The sequence below is a fragment of the Narcine bancroftii genome, chromosome 10 (genome assembly GCF_036971445.1).
Source record: "Narcine bancroftii isolate sNarBan1 chromosome 10, sNarBan1.hap1, whole genome shotgun sequence".
In the NCBI taxonomy this organism is placed as follows: domain Eukaryota; kingdom Metazoa; phylum Chordata; class Chondrichthyes; order Torpediniformes; family Narcinidae; genus Narcine; species Narcine bancroftii.
In genome coordinates, this window is record NC_091478.1 from 108,657,625 (window position 1) to 108,681,655 (window position 24,031).

General features: G+C 42.9%; 1 long non-coding RNA gene across 1 annotated transcript in view; it reads left to right on the top strand.

The window, feature by feature from the left end:
• The first annotated feature begins 2,620 nt into the window (after positions 1-2,620).
• Positions 2,621-24,031, top strand: part of LOC138744052 (uncharacterized) — a 50,334-nt gene continuing 28,923 nt past the window's right edge. The window contains exons 1-3 of the long non-coding RNA XR_011345235.1: positions 2,621-2,927; positions 4,191-4,256; positions 6,267-6,452. This is a non-coding gene — a long non-coding RNA (uncharacterized lncRNA). The remainder of the gene's footprint in view (positions 2,928-4,190; positions 4,257-6,266; positions 6,453-24,031) is intronic.

The following is a 24,031-nucleotide window of genomic DNA, read 5'->3' on the forward strand; positions in this document are numbered from 1 at the left end:
CCAAGGTGGTGGAGGTGGGATGGATTGGAATCTTGTGGGGGAATGTGGTGCAGGTCCTGGTGTGGAAATGTGCAGCCTGAAGGGGAGATGGACTGGAGGCCTGAGGCAGCTCTCGGACCCTTCCCCAGTGGGACGAGGTTCTCAGGACAGAGGGGGCTCCAAAGGGCTCCATCCAGGGGCTCGGGGTGGCGGAGAAGAGATCCCGTGGAGGGGTGGACAAAGCTCTCGCGAGAGCGACCCATGGGGCCGCCATGTTGTTGATCTTTCCCGCCTTTGGAGGAGTAGTTCGCGAGCGGGAGGGAGAGAGAGGTTCGTGTCGGTTCTTCACGGGCGGGAATCGAGGCATTTTGGGAGCGAGACCAGAGAGGGCGGAGTTTCCAGGGGTCGCCCTTTGGGTCTGGGGCGGCCGGAGCTCGGAGGGGAACGAGCAGAGGGATGGTTGTGAGGTAGGCTGGGGAACCGTGATGGAGTTTGGGTCGGGGTGACATTAGGGTGTGTGGTAGTCGGGGACCCGCGAGGCTGAAGGGGGGTTGGGGTCCGTGAGGCTGTTGGGAGGAGGGGGAACCGCGAGGCTGAGGGGGGGTCAGGGATCCGCGATGCTGAGGGGGGTCGGAGAACCGCGAGGCTGAGGTCGGTCGGGGGCCGCGAGGCTGGAGCGGTAGGGCCCCGCGAGACTGTGGGGTGTTGGGCCCCTCGAGGCTGTGGGGGGTTCGGCCCTGCGAGGCTGAGGGGCGTTAGGTCCCGCGCGGCTGAGGGGCGTTGGGCCCCGCGAGGCTGAGGGGGGTTGGGCCCCGCGAGGCTGAGGGGGGTTGGGCCCCGCGAGGCTGAGGGGGGTTGGGTCCCGCGAGGCTGAGGGGGGTTGGGCCCCGCGAGGCTGAGGGGGGTCGGGGCCCCGCGAGGCTGAGGGGGGTCGGGGCCCCGCGAGGCTGAGGGGGGTCGGGGCCCGCGAGGCTGAAGGGGGTCGGGGCCCGCGAGGCTGAGGGTGGTCGGGATCCCGCGAGGCTGAGGGTGGTTGGGACCCAGAAAGGTGAGGGGGCATCGGGGACCGGTGAGGCTGAGGAGGGAGGGGGAACCAGCAGGGTGAGGGGAACCAGAAGGGTGAGGGGGAACCAGAAGGGTGAGGGGGAACCAGAAGGGTGAGGGGGAACCAGAAGGGTGAGGGGGGGTTGGGGACCTGCGAGGCTGAGAGGGGTGTCGGCGATCCTCTAGGCTGAGGGGTTGTCGGGAACCCAGAAGGGTGAGGGGGGATCGGAGACACGTGAGGCTGAGGGGGGAGGAGGGAGGGGGGCCCAGAAGGGTGAGGTGGACCTTAGTGCCTGCGGTAGAACCGTGAAGCTCAGGGGGTTGAGGACCCAGAACGGGGACGGGGTTTGGGAACTGCGAGGGTGAGGAGGACCAGTGAGTGTGAGGGGGTTGGGGACCCTTGGATGGGAATGAGCGGGAAGTATGTGATCGATGTGAGGGGGCTGGGGATGGGGACCTGCAAGTGGGACGGGTGGTCAGGGCCAATAATAGAAAGGTTCCACTTTTCCACAGGACTCTCTGTTCCTCAAGTAGCTGCGGCAGTGATGTTTCCCCCCACCCCATCCAGCGCCAGGATTCCAGGCGTGGCGGTCAATGAGGGATCAGGGATGCTATGAGGACAGTCTGACCCGTTTGGGGACCCCTGACCTCAACCATCAAGTGTTACTAAAAGGAATGGATGAAGGTCTGGCAGAGGATGAGGTTTGTCTTCATTTTGGTGAGGCATTTGATAGGCTCCACAGACTCAGTCATAAGGCTTGGGATCTATGGATGTGTGGATTCAGAAATGGCTTAACTGCAGAAAGCATTTGGATATGGGCATGGAAGGGAGGGGTATGAAGGGATATGAAATGGGTGCTGGCCAGTGGGATGAGAAAATCAGTTCACCACAGACTGGAAGGTTTCTGTGCTGGAATGAGACGTCATTAACAATGACACCGACAGCCTAATCCTCTTTCTGCCAGTTCTGCTGCAGACATTGGAAGACGGTCCTGTTTAAAATAATCCGAGTACCCCTGGGCATGGACCCACCGAAACCACAGTTTAGTTCCTCCACCTCAGATGGTGAGATCTACAGATTTTTATTTAAAATATTGTTTCCATTGTAAAACGATTTGAAAAGTGCATTAGCATATGTTGTACTGTTCAATTCAAAAGGAAAAAAATAATGAAAAATTCTTAATTCAAAGCCCTAGCACGAAGCAAGGTTCAAAGCAAACACACAGGATGGATTTATCAGTGGCTAAGGACCAGATTTGTTCTCGTCTCTAGCCGTGAACACACGAGGATGAGAGCAGTGTTTGAGGTGCTCCCGGCTCTGTGTTACAACGTGTACCCAGCCAGAAAGAATTCCGATCCATATCTCCACGTTTTTATTCCTGGGGCTGATGGCAAGGTTCAGACTGAAAAAGCAGAGGATGAGAATCCAGGCAAAAGGACAGAAGCCCAGACCAAAGCAACAATTGGAGCACAAGGAGCCTCAAGACTCACACCCCCAGGTTCAGGAACAGCTGCTCCCCCTCCACCTTCAGACTCCTCAACAACAAACTCAATCAGGAACTCATTTCAGGACTCTTGCAGCACTTTATTGATTTTCTTTGTTTTCAATTCTTTTATCTTTCCAGGTTTCCACTGAACCGTTTATTTTTGCACGACCCATTCGTGGGAATTCGGCCGTGTCCACAGGAAAAAGGGAATCTCAGGGTTGGATGTGATGTCGTGTATGTTCTCTGCCAATCAATGGGAAATCTCCAAATCTTCAATCTTGGTGCAAGAGCCCACGAGGTGCAAACCAACCATCTCCTGTCCAAGCTGCAGATTGCAAGGGCTGTAAAGTGCTGCCACCGCCTGTTCACACCGAGTACTGCAAGCATGAAGCGAGGGAGAGAGAGAGAGAGATCTAGGTATAATACCACCACCTGGTGTCCGGACTCGCGAACTACAGGATACATGATTTTTATTTTTCATGGGAGTGTTGGAGAATGAGAGGAGACTTGATTAAGGTTAACAAAATAGAGCAAGATGGATAATATGGAGCTCCAATGAACAGGGAGGTCTCACCTGTGAAGGAGCAAGTGTGAGATCTCCCAGTTCATTCTTGCTCGGGCAGTGGTGGCCAATTCAAGACAGCTCCAATTAGGGGAAGAGAATATGCTGTTTCAGGTCATGGGTTTGAAACGGTTTCCCCACTTGTGCCATTCAGACTCAAGAGAGCAAATGCTTGCAGACAGGAAGGAAACCTAGTTTTATTGTGGAGAATTGCTTGTTTTTCGGGGTGAAGGTTGTTTGTGGTCTGAGATTCCTAAATACTTTACAATGGAAGCAGCAATTTTCCTTGTGCCTGATTGCTACATAGCGGGTAAAATGTCTCAAATCTATCGCTCAGCCAGTACTTTTGGTCATTGATTTGGAGAGAGAGTGATGGCTTGGCAATATTTACAGCATGGTGAGTCCAAAGCTCTCAAAGTGACAGTGTGGAAGGAGTTTGTCTATTTTTGTGTTTTCTGCCAACCTTGAGAACTTAAAAAGTGTTTGTGAATTGTGGTATTGGTGAGACACAAGCTTGTTTTGCCCTCTTTTTGTTCTGTATGTCTATAAAGTTTCAGTTTAGGGATAAAATGTCCAGTCACTGTTCTGTTCTGAATTAACAGCTGAATTAATGCAACCTAGATTGTATAACTAAAATGGATGAGAGGGGGGGGGGGATGAGGGGGTGGCTTGGGAGGAGGGAGGGGGGAGGGAGAAAAAGTCACTGTAAATGTGTGGAAAAGAAAAAGTGTATATCATGGCTATTGTGATTTATGGTGTGAAAAATAAAAAATTTAATTTTAAAAAAAAAAAAAAGGAAAGAGGTATAGCCAGGTTCAGGAACAGCTGCCACCCCTTCACCTCGAGACTCAACACACATTCAGGGACTCATTTAAAGACTCTTCCTTTTGCACTTTGAATTTTTTCTCTCTCTATTGCAGTTTGTTTTCATATCCACATTTTCAGAGATTACAAGTAGATGAGTCCAGTTGGGGAAACTTGGTTTTGGTCTATATAATGGTTACTTTTATCCCCTTTTATTGTTCATTTATATTAGTGTCTGGGCCCCTATGTGGTCCAGGTACAGCTGACAGACCTTTACCAAAGGGTCACGTTTATGTGATTTTTTTTTTCCGTAGGTAACAGCTTCCACAGCCCAGCATGCTATCGGACATCCAGTGATCGTGATACATCTTTTCGCGAAGGCCAGTGCTATTTTTATAAATGATATTAGATATTTGGTCAAGTTGTCGCTTGTTTCCATGAAGATATTGCTCCAGGTCTCACGTGGAGGCCACTCCTGTGAACGTGGTTAATTTTTCTGCGCTTTCTTGCCAAAATGGCCTCACTTTCATGCACGACCACGTAGAAAAGTTTAATGAAGCTCATCATCCCATTGGCCTTCATAACTATCCTATCAACCTGAGCGGCAACCTTGAGGGATGTTTGGATTTGAACCCCAAAGTCCCTCTGTTTATCCACACTCAAGTAACCGACTGGTAACCTTGTACCCAGCCTTCTGGTTTGTCCTTCCAAAATGCATCACCTCACACTTACCTGGATTGAAATCCATCTGCAACTTTTCTGCCCAAATCTGCATCCTGTCTGTATCCTCTTGTATCCTTCGACAACCTTCAGCTTCATCCACAACTCCTCCAACTTTCACATCATCTGCAGACTTACTCACCCATCTTCTGCCTCTTCATCCAGGTCATTTATAAAAATCACCAAGAGCAGGCGTCCCAGAACAGATCCTTGTGGCACTCCACTGCTCTCTGCTTTCTTCCAACAAGACAATTTTTTATCCACACCCAAAGTGACTCTGATCCTTTGCCAAATACTTTCTGATGAGTCTCGTCAAATTCTTGCTAAAATCCATGTAGACCACATCTACCACACGACCCTCATTCATTTCCTTTGTTACCCCCCTCAAATAAAACTCATTTAGACTCGTGAAGCATGACCTTCCCTTCACAAAGCCATGCTGACTGTCCTTGAGAAGTCTGTACTTTTGCAAATGCTCATAGATCCTATACTGGTCTATAATTCCCAAGATTCTCCCCATTACCTTTTTTAAACAAGGCGACTGCATTTGAATGTTTGTGCTGGATTTTGGGGGCGGGGGGCTGGGTGTTTGTGGGCAAGGGCTGTGTTTGGGGGCTGTAGGGAACTCGGGGAATTCTCTTTTCCTCTTGACTGCAAAGGAACACTTTGTCTAACTTCCTGCTCATGTGACTCTGTCTGCTTTATGCCTGAATGAAGTGAATTTTGTGTAATATTGCACTTTATACCATGACAATCAATTGAATTTTGATCTTGGCATGTTTGGAAGAATGTTCTTAGTGACAGTGACCCTGGTTCAAATCTGTCACCATGTAAGGGGTTTGAGTGTTTTTTTTCTCACCCTTGTTGAAGTCGAGTTCCTGTCAAGGTACAAAAAAGGTACAGTAACAAACCGCAAACTCTAAAACACAGTCTTTATTGAGTCATGCCAGCAGGAATGAGGGGTACCAGTGGTCAGTGAACAGACTCACTATTAATGTTTGAACGGGATTTAAAGAACACAGTCACATGGTAGAGCGTTTAAGACATTTTCCTGCCAACAAATTGGAAAACATTTCTTGGAAGGTATTGCTACAGCTTCTGTTTTACATTTTGCACATCCTCTTCCTCAAGACATGGAAAGGATTTGTTGTTGGCAATTTAATCTCATGTGCACGTTATAATTAAGAACATCCTTTTGGTCTACAAAATTTCAACAGAAATCTGGAAGGGTTGCTCACAGTACACATTGGTAATCATTCTCTGCCTGTCTGATTTCTGGTTTCCAATTTACACATGTAAATGTCTAGTTTCATGGTAATTTTAAATTCTTGAAGTTGACAATGGTGGCCAACAGTTCAAAGCAGCATTTCTTCCATTGACTTCTTTCCCATTTCTGTTAAGGTCATATCTATTTTATTCATTTTCTCTTCTGTGTTCTTTATTCTTCTTCTTAAATCATTAAATTCCTGCGTTTGCCATTCTTTAAATGACTCCATGTATTCTTTAATAAGAGAAAGTATATCCTTTATCTTGCCTTTCCCTTCTTCTTCTATTTCACTGTACTCTTCCTCTTCTTCTTCCTCTGGGTTGGCCATCTGTTGTTTCTTTGTTGCCCTTTTCTTCTCTTCTTTCTTGTTTTCATTGTCTTCTGTGTTCTCCTCTTGCTGCAGGTGTTCTACAGCTGTCGTTGCCGGCCGTGGAGATCGACTCCCCAGCTGGTCACCCCTCCCGTCGGTGTGTTTTTTTTCATGCGCAGTTGCGCACTTTTACTCGGCTCAGCGAGCCATTTTTGTAGTCCACTTTCTACCGACCTGAGGGAGCGGGTTTCTCTCTCCACCGCAGGCCTCTTCGAACAGGTAAGGCCTTCTCCTTCTTCCTCCGTTGTCTTCCCTTCCTCTCTTCTTACCGTTGATTTCGATTTTTCTTTTTTTGTCGCCATCTTCTTTCCACCTTTATACTCACTTTTCTGTAACTTTTATTTCTGTGCCTTTGTGTTTTCCTTTGTTTTTTCCGACTTTTCTGGAGAGGGCTGGAGTTCACCGTCCGGCCACTACTCCATCACGTGACTCCTCCCTGTGCCTTTGTGTTTTCCTTTGTTTTTTCCGAATTTTCTGGAGAGGGATGTGATGTTGACGTTGTTTCAGACATTGGTGAGGGCAAATTAGGAACATTATCTGCAGTTCTGTTTTTTTCACTCCTGGAAGCATATCAATAGAGGGTTAGGGATGAACATTATATCGAGGAAGAGGGCACTTTTGTGGTTTACTGGACCTTCCACAATATTGTGGGCTAAGCAGTAATGGATAAACCATTCTATGGAGTTATCCCAACTTTCTTCTACTTTGTTGAATTCCCCGAATGTACCCTCCACCATCTTGGCATGCTTTTGCCTTGATCTTTCGTTGGGAATTTGTTGGGGTTGTAAGATATTTGTTTTCCTTCTCATGGTTGGTGCATGGAGTATGTGCAGGGTTTATTTTGTTCCTCTTTGCCACTGTTGTGTTGGTACTCACACAATTAAGACTTGAAGGAGTGATGCTTTCTTCCGACAAGGGATAAAGGACAACTCAGGAGGGGAAGGGGAGATTGGGGATAAATAAGATAGAAATAGGAGAATAAGGAAAATGTTGGATGTTGTAGGAATGTTGTCTTATAAAGAGTTGAAAATAAGAAAACAGAAATGGAAAAGGAGGAAAGGTAATGATGGAAAAACGGAAAGAGAAGATAAACAAAATATAAAAGGGCTACGCTGAACTATATGTCTTTAAATATTAATGGAATACATAACCAAATTAAAAGGAAGAAACTACTAAATTTAAATGAATAAATGTATTCCATTAGAAAAAATAACAGATAGGTTAAGAAATAATATTGAAATATTCGAGCAAGTATAGGAGCCTTACATTAAATACAATAGCGAAAACCTACCGGGGACAAACAGTACCTAAGTTGATGGAAGGAGAAGGAAAGAAAAGAATGGACTCAGTAGAATTCCTGGTGTAATTTTGTTGAATGACAACATTGTCTGACTGGCTTAATGCAACCTAGATTGTATACCTAAAATGGATGAGAGGGGGGGGTGGGGGGGTGGTTTGGGAGGAAAGGGGAGGGGGAGAAAAAGTCACTGTATATGTGTGAAAAAGAAATAGTGTATATCATGGCTAATGTGATTTATGGTGTGAAAAATAAAAAAATTTTAAAAAAAAGGAGTGATGCTTTCTCATCCTTTTATTTAAATTTTTTATTTTTCACACCATAAACCACATTGACCATGATACATACATTTTCCTTTTCAAATATATAGTGTCATTTTCTCCCCCCCCTCCTCCCATCCAACCCTCCCTACCTCCCCCCCATCCATTTAAAGTACAAAATCTAAGATACATTAAACCAGTCAAACAATGTTGTCATTCAATAAAAATAAACAAGAAATTCCACTGAGTCAATTCTTTTCATTTCCTTCTCCTTTCGTTAATTTAGGTAGTGAATGTCCCCGGTAGGTTTTCTCTATTGTGTTTCATGTAAGGCTCCCATATATGTTCAAATATTTCAATATTATTTCTTAAACTATATGTTATTTTTCCTAATGGAATACATTTATTCATTTCTATATACCATTGTTGTATTTTCAAATTATCTTCCACTTTCCAGGTTGACATAATACATTTTTTTGCTACGGCTAGAGCAATCTTAACAAATCTTTTTTGTGCACCATCCAAATCAATTCCAAATTCTTTGTTTTTTATGTTACTTAGGAGGAAGATCTCTGGATTTTTTGGTATATTGTTTTCTGTTATTTTGTTTAATATTTGGTTTAGATCTTCCCAAAATTTTTCTACTTTCTCACATGTCCAGATTGCATGAATTGTTGTTCCCATTTCTTTTTTACATCGAAAACTTCTATCAGATACTGTTGGGTCCCATTTATTTAACTTTTGAGGTGTAATGTATAGCCTGTGTATCCAGTTATATTGTATCATACGTAACCTCGTATTTATTGTATTTCTCATCGTTCCAGAACATAATTTCTCCCATGTTTCCTTTTTTATCTTTATATTTAAATCTTGTTCCCATTTTTGTTTAGTTTTACCATTTGTTTCCTCATTCTCCTTTTCTTGCAGTTTAATATACATATTTGTTATAAATCTTTTGATTATCATTGTATCTGTAATCACATATTCAAAGTTACTTCCCTCTGGTAACCTCAGACTGCTTCCTAATTTGTCCTTCAAGTAGGATCTCAATTGGTAATATGCCAGCACTGTATCTTGAGTTGTATTGTATTTATCTTTCATTTGTTCAAAGGATAATAATCTATTTCCTGAAAAACAATTTTCTATTCTTTTGATCCCTTTTTTCTCCCATTCTCTAAAGGAAAGGTTAACTATTGTAAAAGGGAGTAACTTATTTTGCGTCAATATTAGTTTTGGTAATTGGTAATTTGTCTTATTCCTTTCTACATGAATCTTTTTCCAAATATTGAGTAGATGATGTAATACTGGAGAACTCCTACGTGGTACCAATTTTTCATCCCATTTATATAATATGTGTTCAGGTATCTTTTCCCCTATTTTATCTAATTCTAATCTCGTCCAATCTGGCTTTTCCCTTGTTTGATAAAAATCTGATAGGTGTCTTAATTGTGCGGCTCTATAATTTTTAAAGTTTGGCAGTTGTAAGCCCCCTTGTTTATACCATTCTGTTAATTTATCTAGTGCTATCCTTGGTTTCCCCCCTTTCCATAAAAATTTCCTAATTATTTTCTTTAACTCCTTGAAGAATTTCTCTGTCAAGTGTATTGGCAATGCCTGAAATAGGTATAATATCCTTGGGAAAATGTTCATTTTAATGCAGTTTATCCTTCCTCTTAGTGTTAATGGTAAATCTTTCCAATGCTCTAAATCGTCCTGTAATTTTTTCATTAGTGGATAATAATTGAGTTTATATAGATGGCCGAGATTTTTATTTATTTGTATACCTAGGTATCTTATTGCTTGCATTTGCCATCTGAATGGTGATTCCTTCTTAAATTTTGAGAAATCCGTATTATTCATTGGCATTGCTTCACTTTTATTTACGTGAATCTTGTAACCTGACACTTCTCCATATTCCTTCAATTTCTTATATAATTCTTTTATTGATAGTTCTGGTTCTGTTAAGTATACTATAACATCATCCGCAAACAAACTGATTTTATATTCCTTGTCTTTTATTTTTATCCCTTTTATATTATTTTCTGTTCTTATCAATTCTGCTAGTGGTTCTATAGCTAACGCGAACAATAAGGGTGATAGTGGGCATCCCTGCCGTGTTGACCTGCTTAAGTTAAATTGCTTTGATATATATCCATTTACTGTCACTTTCGCCAATGGCCCCTTATATAATGCTTTAATCCAATTAATATACTTCTCTGGTAAACTGAATTTTTGTAATACTTTGAATAAATAATTCCATTCTACTCTGTCAAAGGCCTTCTCTGCGTCTAAAGCAACTGCTACTGTAGGCGCTTTACTCCCTTCTACTGCATGAATTAAGTTAATAAATTTACAAATATTGTCTGTTGTGCGTCTTTTTTTAATAAATCCAGTTTGGTCTAGATTTACCATTTTAGGTACATACTCTGCTAATCTGTTTGCTAATAGTTTAGCTATTATCTTATAATCTGTGTTAAGTAATGATATTGGTCTATATGACGCTGGTGCGAGTGGATCTTTCCCTTGCTTTAGTATTACTGTAATTATTGCTGTTTTACATGAATCTGGTAAGCTTTGTGTTTTCTCAATCTGGTTGATTACTTCCAGGAGGGGAGGAATTAATAAATCTTTAAATGTTTTATAGAATTCTATTGGGAATCCATCCTCTCCTGGTGTTTTATTATTTGGTAATTTTTTTTATTATCTCTTGTATTTCTATTATTTCAAATGGTTCTGTTAATTTATTTTGTTCCTCTATTTGTAATTTTGGTAGTTCAATTTTAGTTAAAAATTCATCTATTTTCCCTTCTTTCCCTTCGTTTTCAGTTTGGTATAATTGTTCATAGAATTCTCTAAAGTTTTCCTTGATCTCCATTGGGTTATATGTGATTTGTTTGTCTTTTTTCCTTGATGCCAATACCATTTTCTTAGCTTGTTCTGTCTTAAGCTGCCATGCTAGAATTTTGTGCGTTTTTTCCCCTAGTTCATAATATTTCTGTTTTGTCTTTATTATGTTCTTCTCCACCTTATATGTTTGTAGTGTTTCATGTTTTATTTTTTTATCTGCCAATTCTCTCCTTTTAGTTGTATCTTCCTTCATTGCTAATTCTTTTTCTATATTTACTATTTCCCTTTCCAACTGATTATATATAGTCCTTCTTCATCTTGGTTACATAACTTATTATTTGCCCTCTAATGAACGCTTTCATTGCATCCCATAGTATAAACTTATCTTTCACTGATTCCGTATTTATTTCAAAGTACATTTTAATTTGTCTTTCAATTAATTCTCTAAAATCCTGCCTTTTAAGTAGCATGGAGTTTAATCTCCATCTATACATTCTTGGAGGGATGTCCTCTAACTCTATTGTCAATATCAAGGGTGAATGGTCCGATAATATTCTAGCTTTATATTCTGTTTTTCTTACTCTATCTTGCATACGAGCTGATAACAAAAATAGGTCTATTTTTGAGTATGTTTTATGTCTACCCGAGTAATATGAATATTCCTTTTCCTTTGGGTGTTGTTTCCTCCATATATCCAAAAGTTGTATTTTTTCCCTCGATTTAATTATAAATTTGGTTACTTTGTTCTTTCTGTTAATTTTTTTCCCAGTTTTGTCCATATTTGAATCCAAATTCAGGTTGAAATCCCCTCCTATTAATATGTTCCCTTGCGTATCTGCTATCTTCAAAAAAATATCTTGCATAAACTTTTGATCTTCTTCATTAGGTGAATATACATTGAGTAGATTCCAAAACTGCGAATATATCTGACATTTTATCATTACATATCTCCCTGCTGGATCTATTATTTCCTCTTCTATTTTAATTGGCACATTTTTACTAATTAATATAGCTACTGCTCTTGCTTTTGATTTATACGATGCTGCTGTTACGTGTCCTACCCAATCTCTCTTTAATTTCTTGTGCTCCAATTCAGTTAAATGTGTTTCTTGCACAAATGCTATGTCAATTTTTTCTTTTTTCAGTAAATTTAGCAGTTTCTTCCTTTTAATTTGGTTATGTATTCCGTTAATATTTAAAGTCATATAGTTCAGCGTAGCCATTTCATACTTTGTTTATCTTCCCTTTCCGTTTCTCCATCATCACCTTTCCTTCTTATCCATTTCTGCTTTCTTGTTTTGAACACTTTATAAGACAACATTTCTAAAACATCAAACATTTTCCTTATTCTCTTATTTAAAACTTCTTTAACCCCATTCTCCCCTCCCCCTCCTGAGTTGCCCTTTATCTCTTGTCGGGCAACCACATCTCCCCTCTCCATTTGGATTTGCGAATTCACTCGCAAACGTCAACTGATTTTGTGACCGTAACTCCTCCCCACCCAGCCCCCCCAGAAAAGATTTCAATTTTCATATGTAACAAAGGTCACTCTTTTAATTCCCTCCTTATTCCCTCTATTCCCTTTCCCTCCCTTATTAATTCTTGTCTATACTCTATATATTTTCCTCTAAATACAGATACATTCATGTATGCACACTATATATATATATATATATATATATATATATACACACACACATATACCCCTTTACACACATACATATAGTTCGTGGTCATTTTTAGCTCTCATTACATGTCTTCATCTCTCTGCTTGTTTTGTAGTTGTTCTGCAAATTTCCTTGCTTCCTCTGGATCCGAGAATAGTCTGTTTTGTTGCCCTGGAATAACTATTTTAAGTACCGCTGGGTACTTTAACATAAATTTATATCCTTTTTTCCATATGATCGTTTTTGCTGTATTGAACTCCTTCCTCTTCTTCAGGAGTTCAAAACTTATGTCTGGATAGAAAAAATTTTTTTGACCTTTATATTCCAGTGGCTTTTTGTCTTCTCTTACTTTCTTCATTGCTTTCTCCAATATATTTTCTCTTGTTGTATATCTTAAGAATTTTACTAAAATGGATCTTGGATTTGCTGCGGTTGTGGTTTCGGGGCTAAAGTTCTATGTGCCCTCTCTATTTCCATTTCTTCCTGTAATTCTGGTCTTCCTAGGACCCTGGGGATCCAATCTTTTATAAATTCTCTCATATTCTTGCCTTCTTCATCTTCCTTAAGGCCCACTATCTTTATATTATTTCTTCTATTATTCTTTCTTTGGCTTGGCTTCGCGGACGAAGATTTATGGAGGGGGTAAAATGTCCACGTCAGCTGCAGACTCGTTTGTGGCTGACAAGTTCGATGCGGGACAGGCAGACACGGTTGCAGGGGAAAATTGGTGGGTTGGGGTTGGGTGTTGGGTTTTTCCTCCTTTGCCTTTTGTCAGTGAGGTGGGCTCTGTGGTCTTCTTCAAAGGAGGTTGCTGCCCGCCGAACTGTGAGGTGCCAAGATGCACGGTTTGAGGCGATATCAGCCCACTGGCGGCGGTCAATGTGGCAGGCACCAAGAGATTTCTTTAGGCAGTCCTTGTACCTCTTCTTTGGTGCACCTCTGTCACGGTGGCCAGTGGAGAGCTCGCCATATAACACGATCTTGGGAAGGCGATGGTCCTCTATTCTGGAGACGTGACCCACCCAGCGCAGCTGGATCTTTAGCAGCGTGGACTCGATGCTGTCGACCTCTGTCATCTCAAGTACTTCGACGATAGGGATGAAAGCGCTCCAATGAATTTTATATTATAGTTTTCTATTATATCTATCTTCCGAGCTAACAGCTCATGTGCCTCTTTAACTTTTTTATTAGATTCTTCTAATTTCTCTTTTAATTCCTCTACTTCCATTTCTACAATTGTTTCTCGTTCTTCCATATTTTCCACTCTTTTTCCTATCTCTGAGATGGCCATTTCCATTTTATTCATTTTTTCTTCTGCATTCTTAATTCTTCTTTTTATCTCATCAAATTCTTGTAATTGCCATTCTTTCACTGATTCCATATATTCTTTAAAAAAGATACATCCATTGTCTTGCCTTTCTCTTCTTCTTCCACTTCTTTCTGTTCTTCTTCTTCTTCTTCCTCTGGGTTGACCATCTGTTGTTTCCTTGTTTTCTTTTTACCCTCTTCTTTCTTGTTGTCGTTATTGTCTGTGTTCTGCACCTGCTGCTGTGCTGCAGGTGTCTCTCTCAGCTGTGGAGATCGACTCCGCAGCTGTTCCCCCCTCCCGTCAGTGGGTTTTTTTTCATGCGCGCTTGCGCACTTTTACTCGGCTCTGCGAGCCATTTTTGTAGACCCGAGCCCGGGACTTCCACTGACCTGAGGGAGCGGGCTTCTCTCTCCGCGGCGGGCCTCTTCGGACAGGTAAGGCCTTCACCTTCTTCTTCCGACATTCTTTCTTCCTCCTTTCTTCCCGTTGTTTTCGACTTTTCTCTTTCGCTGCCATTTTCTTCTCACCTTTATTTTTACTTTATTATAAATTTTAATCTTGTACCTTTGTGCTTTGTGTGTTTTTTTTTAAACTTTTCGGGAGAGGGCTGGAATTCCCTGACCGGCCACTACTCCATCACGTGACTCCTCCACCTGTATTCTTGATGAGTTAGCTTGGATGTTTCAGGGGCACAAGGACAAAGCATTAGCATTTTAAACACACATCGTTCTTGGAGATCGCAAACAGAAGGCAGTTGAGACAAACATGCAAGAAGGTGAAACGGATTTATGATGTTCTTGAGATATTGAAAACAATAGGTGTTAGTTCAGAAGCACCTGTACAAACGCAGGCCATTTTAGTTCTGAGGAAAGCAGACTTCTCAGAGGCATAAATGGATTTAAATGCTTTTTAGCACATTCTTGTCAAAAGGTCCTTTAGTCCCAAACATAATTTAAAAAGGTTGTTAGTTCATAACATATTTTGGGCTTGTCCTTGCGATTTGGAGTTTTGGGATCTGAAATCTTTGGAGTTTTTGTGATTTATTAGTAAACTGATTTCCCAAGCTCATTAAAGGGCTTATTGTGTGTGTGGTTAAAGTATAGCGATGGATTTTGGTCCATGTTTGGCAACACCAATCTGTGTCGATTTGAAAGTGGAAACTTTGTCACTTTCTGCAGGATGTGAATATTTTAAACCCCAATATTAAGTGAGATTCTGTACAAAGTACAGATGAGTGTGTTTTGGAAACAAAACTTAAGTGTGGGCCAAGTGAACTTGTCCAAATAGAAACTAAAAATGTGTTTGGAATCACCAAACTTTTCAGATCTGAAGAAGGAGGAGTTGTTGCTTATTGCTAAGGAGATGAAAATTCTGGAGGTTAAAAGTTGAACAACGCAAGTTGGCAGTTATGTTGAAAACCTTGGCCAGTGAAGAAGATATTGGACAATTGATTTCAAGAAAGCTTGAGTGATACAGCAGCTGAAAGAAACAAACTGTCAGGTACAGAAGCAAACTAATTAAGAGATCAAAGAGTCATTTTAAATATTTTCTTCAGTCAGAATTCTGATTCTGATTTTAAATTTGAAAGTTGTGACAGTGAAGGCAGTGATGTCTAAAATGATTTAAAAGTTTGTGACAGTGAGCAGCAGTTGGAAAAAGGATTTTTCAGAACTTAGAGGAAAATTGATAGATAAACAAAATGAAGATGGATAGAAACCATTCTCTGGTGAAGGAATTAAAAAGTGCCAGTTAGATATTATTTCAAAGGAGGTTTATTGATGAGAAAATATAATGTGACGTTGGCTAATGATGAATGGGCAGAGGTTCATTGGCTTATAGATCCTACAGCCTATAGAGATGAGATTTTGAACATGGCTCATAAAACACATTTGGGTGGGCACCTTGGGGTAAAGGAAATGATGAAACAATTCTACTGACCTAATTTGGAAAAGGATGGAAAGAGATTTTGTAAGACTTGTCACACTTGTCAAGTTGCAAGGAAACCTAATGAAGGTCCCACAGTAACATCTTTAAAATCTGTTCTTGGAGAACATTTTTCTAAAGTAATTGTGGACTGTCTTGGTCCAATGCCTGAAACAAAAACTGGAAATGAATATCTATTGACCATTATGTCATTATGTGTGCCATTTCCAGGTGTACAGAAGCCATACCACTTGGGAACATTAAAGCAAAAACTGTGTCTGGGGCTCGAGAAAAATTTTTTCAATTGGTTTGGTTTGCCTCAAGAAATAAAATCAGATCAGGGAAAGAATTTTATGTCAGGTGTATTTCAACAGTTAGTTTATAAACAAGGAGGTCAACAAATTGCATTGTCAGGATTTAAATATGGCGGTTCGGAAATTATGTAAAGATAAAATGCACAGGGTTTCTTTGGAAAAATTGACTTGGAAATATGAGTTGGTGGGGGGGGGGGGTGTGGTTTGTGTCTTCCTCATTTTAAGAATTATTAAAAAGCAGCTCAATTGAGATTTATAAATATATTGTATAATTTAGATGATATTCCAGCTTGGGTTTCTGTCAAATTTAATGCAATAGGGAATATGGATCCCCAAGATTTTATTTACAAATGGAATCCTAAGCTTTATTTGGAAGTTGGGAATCATCTATTTTGAAACATTTGATTGAGTTGATAATGAAATTGGCATGAAAGGTTTAATATTGAAATAGGTGTTTTCCTTTTTCAATAGACAACCAATTCTGGAAGATTTGGAGATGGAAGGGTATTAAGAAAATTAGTTTTGAGGATGTGAGATTGAAACCTTTGAAAGAATTATCTTGTTATTACAAAGTTAAAGCATTTTTATCTGTAAAAATAGGTCTTACTTTGATGTTACCTAATCAAAGTGAATTAGAATTACTGATTTGTTATCCTACTGGAAATAAATTTATTTCAGTAATGTATAACTTGCTTCAATCTAAGGCCCCCAAAACTGGAGTGAATAAATCTAGATGAAGATGGGAAATAGATTTAAATTCTCAAATAAGCAATAAGGATTGGATGGATTTGTGTAAATAATATGACTAAGATATAGGTTGGTTCAATGTCATTTTTTACATCAGTTCTATTTGACTCCACAAAAATCAAATAGATTAAATCCTGCCGTATCGGATTAATGTTTTCGATGTGGACCTGAGATTGGAACATTTTTGCATTCAACTTGGCAATGTCTTATAGTTAGACAATTTTGGTTTGGGGTAGGTAATTTTCACAGGCCTTCATGTTCCACAGTCCTTCATGTTATTTTTACTGAGTAATATTAAGCTCACACCAAGACACAAGAGCAACTTGTCCGTGAACTACTCTTTGCAGACGATGCCGCTTTAGTTGCCCATTCAGAGCCAGCTCTTCAGTGCTTGACGTCCTGTTTTGCGGAAACTGTCAAAATGTTTGGCCTGGAAGTCAGCCTGAAGAAAACTGAGGTCCTCCATCAGCCAGCTCCCCACCATGACTACCAGCCCCCCCACATCTCCATCGGGCACACAAAACTCAAAATGGTCAACCAGTTTACCTATCTCGGCTGCATCACTTCATCGGATGCAAGGATCAACAATGAGATAGACAACAGACTTGCCAAGGCTAATAGCGCCTTTGGAAGACTACACAAAAGAGTTTGGAAAAACAACGAACTGAAAAACCTCACAAAGATTAGCGTATACAGAGCCGTTGTCATACCCACACTCCTGTTCGGCTCTGAATCATGGGTTCTCTACCGGCATCACCTGCAGCCCCTAGAACGCTTCCACCAGCATTGTCTCTGCTCCATCCTCAACATTCATTGGAGCGACTTCATCTCCAACATCGAAGTACTCGAGATGGCAGAGGCCGACGCTGCTGAAGATCCAACTGTGCTGGGTAGGTCACGTCTCCAGAATGGAGGACCATCGCCTTCCCAAGATTGTGTTATATGGCGAGCTCTCCACTGGCCACCGAGACAGAGGTGCACCAAAGAAGAGGTACAAGGACTGCCTAAAGAAATCTTTTGGTGCCTGCCACATTGACTGCCGCCAGTGGGCTGATATCGCCTCAAACCATGCATCTTGGTGCCTCACAGTTCGGCGGGCAGCAACCTCCTTTGAAGAAGACCGCAGAGCCCACCTCACTAACAAAAGACAAAGGAGGAAAAACCCAACTCCAACCCACCAATTTTCCCTTGCAACCGCTGCAACCGTGTCTGCCTGTCCCGCATCGGACTTGTCAGCCACAAACGAGCCTGCAGCTGACGTGGACATTACCCCTCCATAAATCTTCGTCCGCGAAGCCAAGCCAAAGAAAGATTAAGGTTATGAGGCCAAAATTAAATTGAAATATTTATCACATTGAATTTGTGTTAATTGCTTCAGCAGTTGCTTGGAAATGTATAGCTGTAGCGGCACACATTGAGACGCAGTCGAATCGGCTCTGCACTGTTACGGCCGCAGCAGCAGTGTAGCCGTGTCAAGATGGTGCTGCTGGGCGCATCTTCTCCCCAACTCAAACGGGCCATGCATATGCACTTGGCTGCGTCATAACATCACCGCCCATGTGTGGGCAGGACTTACGGGCCGCCTGATAAGGTGCAGCACGGGGATTTTCTAATATAAACTGTTGGAAGTGCAAGCGACTAACAGAGTCATCTCCTTATTTCACTTCTCCTTGTAGCTACCGCTACAATTGGTGACCCCGACGAGTCCAGACGATTCTGGACTCCACACCATGGATGCTGCAGCAGTCAACGCAGTGGCTATGACATTGCCAACTTCTGGACGCTTCGCGCACGCACTTAGTTCAGGCAAGCGGAAGCATGATTTCACCTCCGGCAGATCACGTCTGACTCGACAATGTTCTACCATGTCATCAGCTCCCTGGACCAAGAGACCGTGGCCAGGGTGGACGACCTGATACACGATCCCCAGAGGAAGGAAATACCCAGCCCTTCACAAACTCCTCTTGAGGGCTTTCGGCCTGTTCAGACGACAGTGTGCTGCCAGGCTGATGCACCTGCACAGCTTAGGAGACAGAGCACCATGTGCCCTGATGGATGAGATGCTTGCACGAGCAGAGGGCCACAAGCCATGCCTCATGTCTGAGTAGGCTTTCTTGGAACAGATGCCAGATGACATACAACTACTGTTGACGGACGAAGATTTTTCAGACCCACGTAAGGTCACGGCCAGAGCTGATGTACTGTGGCACATGAAACACGAAAATGAGTCCGCCATGAACCAATTGACTCATCCCCATGTGGGGCAGCAGAACTGATCCCACCCGAACCAAGCACAATCGCACCCCACCAAATTAGCAGAGGCACTGAACGTTAGCTGGTTGTTTTATCACCAACACTGATGGGCTCGAGCGTGTAGATGCAGCCACCCCTGCTCATTTTCAGAAAATGCCCAGGCCAGCCGCTGCTAATGGAGAAGGTGGCTGGCCTCACCAATAGCCTCTTGCACATTACTGACAAGGCTAGTGGCCGGCAGTTCCTGGTCGACACTGGTGCTGAACTCAGTGTCATCCCACCAATCGCCCTGAAGACATGAACATACCCACAAAGTCCCACCCTCTGGGCGACAAAAAACACTGCCATCAAGACCTTTGACACGCACAATGTCCAAATACAACTCGGCAGAGAAAATTTCCAGTGGAATTTCACTCGAGCCACTGTGGAAACATCACTTCTCGGCGCAGAATTTCTATGAGCACACAGCCTGCCATTGGACGTGAAGACCAAACGCTTGGTCCATTCCCAGACATCCCAATAGATATTTCTCCAGGAATGCTTTATGTTCTTGGCATTCTCCGGTTTATTTCTTTTTTTAGGAGTGGGGGGGATGTTGGGAGGGTGAGTTGAGGGGGATGAGAGGATAAATACCACATATTTAATTATTAAAAATAATTTACAATTGAATGTAATACAATTATTATTGTGGTGAAAAATTGAGAAATAAAGTATTAAAAAAACCAAATTGCATTGTCTGCAAATCACCCAGAATGTGTGATGTGTGGCGGCTCACCACCAGGCAGGCGAACCAGCCCGGCTTGTAAGCCACGTGGCGGGACAGCCGGCCAAAATGGCGCCGTTGGGTGTGTTCTCTTCCTCCCACCACAGGGCTCAGAAGCCCCGTGATACCCGGGTGACGTCAGCGCCCTCCAGCATGGTTCTCAGCCAGGTCCAGGATGGGAGTATAAGTACAGCTCAGCAGCCTGCAATAAACTAGTCTGCTCACTGAGCTCAAACTGTCTGGTTGTGTGTGTTCTTTCAAGAGCAGTATAGCTGATGCAACAATTGGTGACCCTGATTGGATCAAACGTCTTTGAGCCCATCATGAGTGAGCCTGGGGTGATCAGCGCTTTAGCCGCGAAACTCCATGAATTCTGGGTTCAGGAGCTGGAGACCTGGGTCGGCCACGTGGAGGCTCAATTTCACCTCTGCCAGATTTTGTCCGACACAACCAAATTCTATCATGTGGTTGCTGCCCTGGACCTGGCCATTGGCAGACACGTGCTGCACCTTGCTCAGCACCCACCCACCGAAAACAAATATGAGACCATCAAGCAAGTGCTTACTGGATCCCTGGGACTATCCAGACACCAGCATGCCGCTCAGATGCTACACCTCGACGCCCTGAGGGACAGGTCCTCGATGGAGCTGATGGATGAGATGCTCACGCTCATGGGTGAGCACACCAACTCCCCACTCTTCGAGTGCATTTTCCTCGACCATATGCCTTGGGACATCCAACCGCTGCTGGTCCAGGAGAGCTTCACTGACCTGAGGAAGGTCCCCCAGAAGGCCCAGAAGCTATGGCTCGCACGATTCCCAGAGGTCTCACTGGTCCAGCAGGTTATGAGGCACAGACATGACCATGCCAAGCCTGCCCCAAGCGCTGCGGTAGAGCATCTGGCTCCTGCAGGGGTGCCCAAGAGCATAACCAAGGCCACAGCATCCGCTCCAGGCCTCTGCTTCTACCACCAGCGCTGGGGAGCCAAGTCTCAGAAGTGTCATCAGTCTGGCTCATTCCAGGGAAATGACCAGGCCGCCCGGTGTTAATGGCTGCGGGGGCTGGCCAAGAACACAGCCTCCTCTACCCGCGGGACTCAGTCAGCAGCTGGCAGTTCCTTGTTGGCACTGGAGCCCAGATCAACGTCATCCTGGCCACGTCCGTCGAGTCCAGGAACTGACCTCGTGGTCCTCCCCTCCGTGCAGCCAATGCAACAGCAATCCAGATGTATGGAGACAAGACAGTCCACTTCCAGATCAGCCAATGAAATTTCACATGAAAGTTCACCGTCTTGTCCTTTCCAACTGCCATCCTGGGTGCAGACTTCCTCCTCGCACATGGGCTTCTGGTAGACATTCGAGGTAGGCCTGGTGGACGCCGTACCTTCCAGGCCGTTCGCCTCAATGCCTCCCGCTCGGAGCAACCGCAGATGGCCACGATTAGCACAACCAGAGTCTCGTTCCAGTGAATCCTGGAAGAGTTCACGACACTCATCAAGCCATAGTTCTCCGCTGCCTCACGGAGTGTTCCACCACATCCCCATGCAGGGCCCACTGGTTCACGGCAAGGCTTGCCGGCTCCCGCCTGACAAACTCAAGGAGGCGAAGGAGGAGTTTTCGCACCAGTTGGAACTGGGGATCATTCGGCGGTCTGAAAGCCCATGGGCCTCGCCGCTCCACCTGGTCCTGAAAGCCTCCGGCGGCTGGCGTCCCTGTGGAGACTGTCGACGGCTCAATGAGATAACAGTTCCTGACCGTTACCCCATCCCTCACATCCACGGCTTTGCGGCCAACCTGCATGGTGCGAGGGTTTTCTCCAAGGTTGACCTGGTGCGCGGATATCACCAGATCCCGGTGCACCCTGAGGACATACCAAAGACGGTAATCGTCTCCCCCTTTGGCTTGTTTGAATTCCTGCGCATGCCGTTCGGGCTCAAGAATCCCACTCAGACCTTCAAGCGCCTCATGGACTCTGTGGGTAGGAACTTGGATTAGAACGACATTCTAGTCACCAGCAAGGACCAGGCGCAACACAAGGCCCACCTATGTGCCCTTTTCTCTCGGCTGGCCGATTTCAGCCTTACCCTCAACCTGGCCAAGTGCTAGTTCGGGAAAGAATCCATGCAGTTCCTGGGCCATACCATCACGGCCGAAGGAGCCACGCCCACCGCTGCGAAGGTCTCCGCTCTCAGGGAGTTACCATGCCCGGACAGCCTCAAGGGGCTGCAGGAGTTCGCGGGTATGGTCCACTTTTATAACCGCTTCATCCCGGGATTTGATGGATGCAGCTGGTGCTGTATTAAAAATAAATATGACTGATGATGTTAAAAATCCACTGGCTTATGTATCTCAGACATTGAATAAACACTCAAAAGAATTATTCTGCTGCTGGAAAATAATTTTTGTCCCTTGTATTAGCTCTGCAACATGTAGAAGAATGTGTTTGCGCTGCTATGGGATTAAGTATTGATCATAATTTTTGAGTAAGATTAAAAATAAGAATAGATGATGATTCAACTGGAGTTTAATTTTGCAAGAATACGACTGAAGTATAAGACACTATAATGATATTAAGGGCCAGTGTCATTGAGGATTGCTTATTTTGATGTTGGATTTAGAGGTTTCTGCTATATTTGTTTTTATTCTATTTGGCTGTGAAATCTATTAAGAACAAATCGGAGATTGCAGTTTAAAATTTTGACCTTTCAGAAGTCTAAAAATGTATCCATGGGAAGGAGGTGTAATGGAGTTGTGTTAACCTTTAATATTAAATTATATTCCTCAAAGATAAGAATGTCTTGGTAAAGTAAATTATAATGTTAAAATATTGTATCTGTATTCTTGGTGCGTTAGCTTGGATGGTCCAGGGGCACAAGGACAAAGCATTAGCATTTTAAACACACATGGTTCTTGGAGATCGCAGACAGAAGGCAGTTGAGACAAATATGGGTGCTGATTGAAGTTAGAGTCAAGGTGAAAAGGATTTATGTTCTTGAGATATTGAAAACAATAGGTGTTAGTTCAGAAGCACCTGCATAAATTCTGGCCATTTTAGTTCAGAGGAAAGCAGACTTCTTGGAGATATGTGGATTTAAATGCTTTTTAGCACATTCTTGTCAAAAGTCCTTTGGTAGAATTTGGTGGAAACTTTGTCGCTCCCGGCTTCACTTTCATATTTTATTTTACGATTTTGGCTAGAGGTTCTGTATGTGTTTTTTTTTATATATAATATACTTTGATTTTGATTGTGTTATATGTTATACAGTTGCATTTTATTTGTATATTTTATTCTTAAAAGATATAACGATAGCCATGAGTGTTAGAATAATTCGATCACAATTTATCTTTGAGGGAATAATCCCATATTGTTTAAAAATATTTATTATTTTTTTCTATTGCTCTTTGTTCTTTCTTTCTTTGGGGGTTTTCTTTTCTATGTTGGAGGGGAGAGAGATAAATGATAAGGCATCCATTGACTTTTAGAGATAGAAATTTTGTCTCTAGATGTAATGTTTTACATGTGCCAATAAAATTTTAAAAACACCTTTTCGTCCCAAGCATAATTAAAAGGGTCGTTAGTTTATAACAGACGGCTATCAATCTATGCCTCGAATACACCCAACAACCTGGCCTCCACAGGTGCCCATGGCAGCAAATTTCAGAGCTTCTCCGTATTCTGGCTGAAGAAATTCCTCCCCATTGAAATGGGGGCTCTTCAATCCTGAAGTTGTGCCCTTTTGTCTTCCACTCCCCTATCCTGGGAAACAAGTTCACCACATTTACTCTATTCGGGCCTTTCAACATTCATTCATGTTCCTGTGGTTTCCCCTCATTCTTCTGAAGTCCAAGGAGTCCAGACCAAGAGCTGTCAGATATTCCTCATCTGCTCATCCCTTCATTCCAGGAATAATTCTTGTAAATCTTCTCTGAATCCTCCCCTATTCTTTCTGAAATAAGGAGCCCAAAACTGTGCCCCGAACTTTGTGAGACCTCTTTAGTGCCTTACACAGTAAATCCTCAACATCACATCCCTGCTCTTGTGTCCTATTCCCTTGATAGGGATGTCAACATTGCATTTGCCTTTTTCACCACTGACTCAACCTGAGGTGAACCTTTCTGGTATCCTGTGTCGGACTCTGGCTTTACCCTACCCTCAATTTAGTCTATGTGTCGTCTGAGTCCAGCGTGCTCGTTGAATGAAGTGATAGGAGAAGGTATTCGGTTCAACAATCAGTTTATTACACAGCACAAGAATAAAGCTTAACAGAGCTCTGGATCAGTCGTTAGTTCATAGGTCACCTGCACAGTGAGCTATTCCCCAAGACTGACCTCTACTGTCCAGTCTCTACAGTTTATATAGCTCAACCTTATCATACAGAACAAAAGTTGGCTTTCTTTGCTAGATTTCTTGCACAAGAT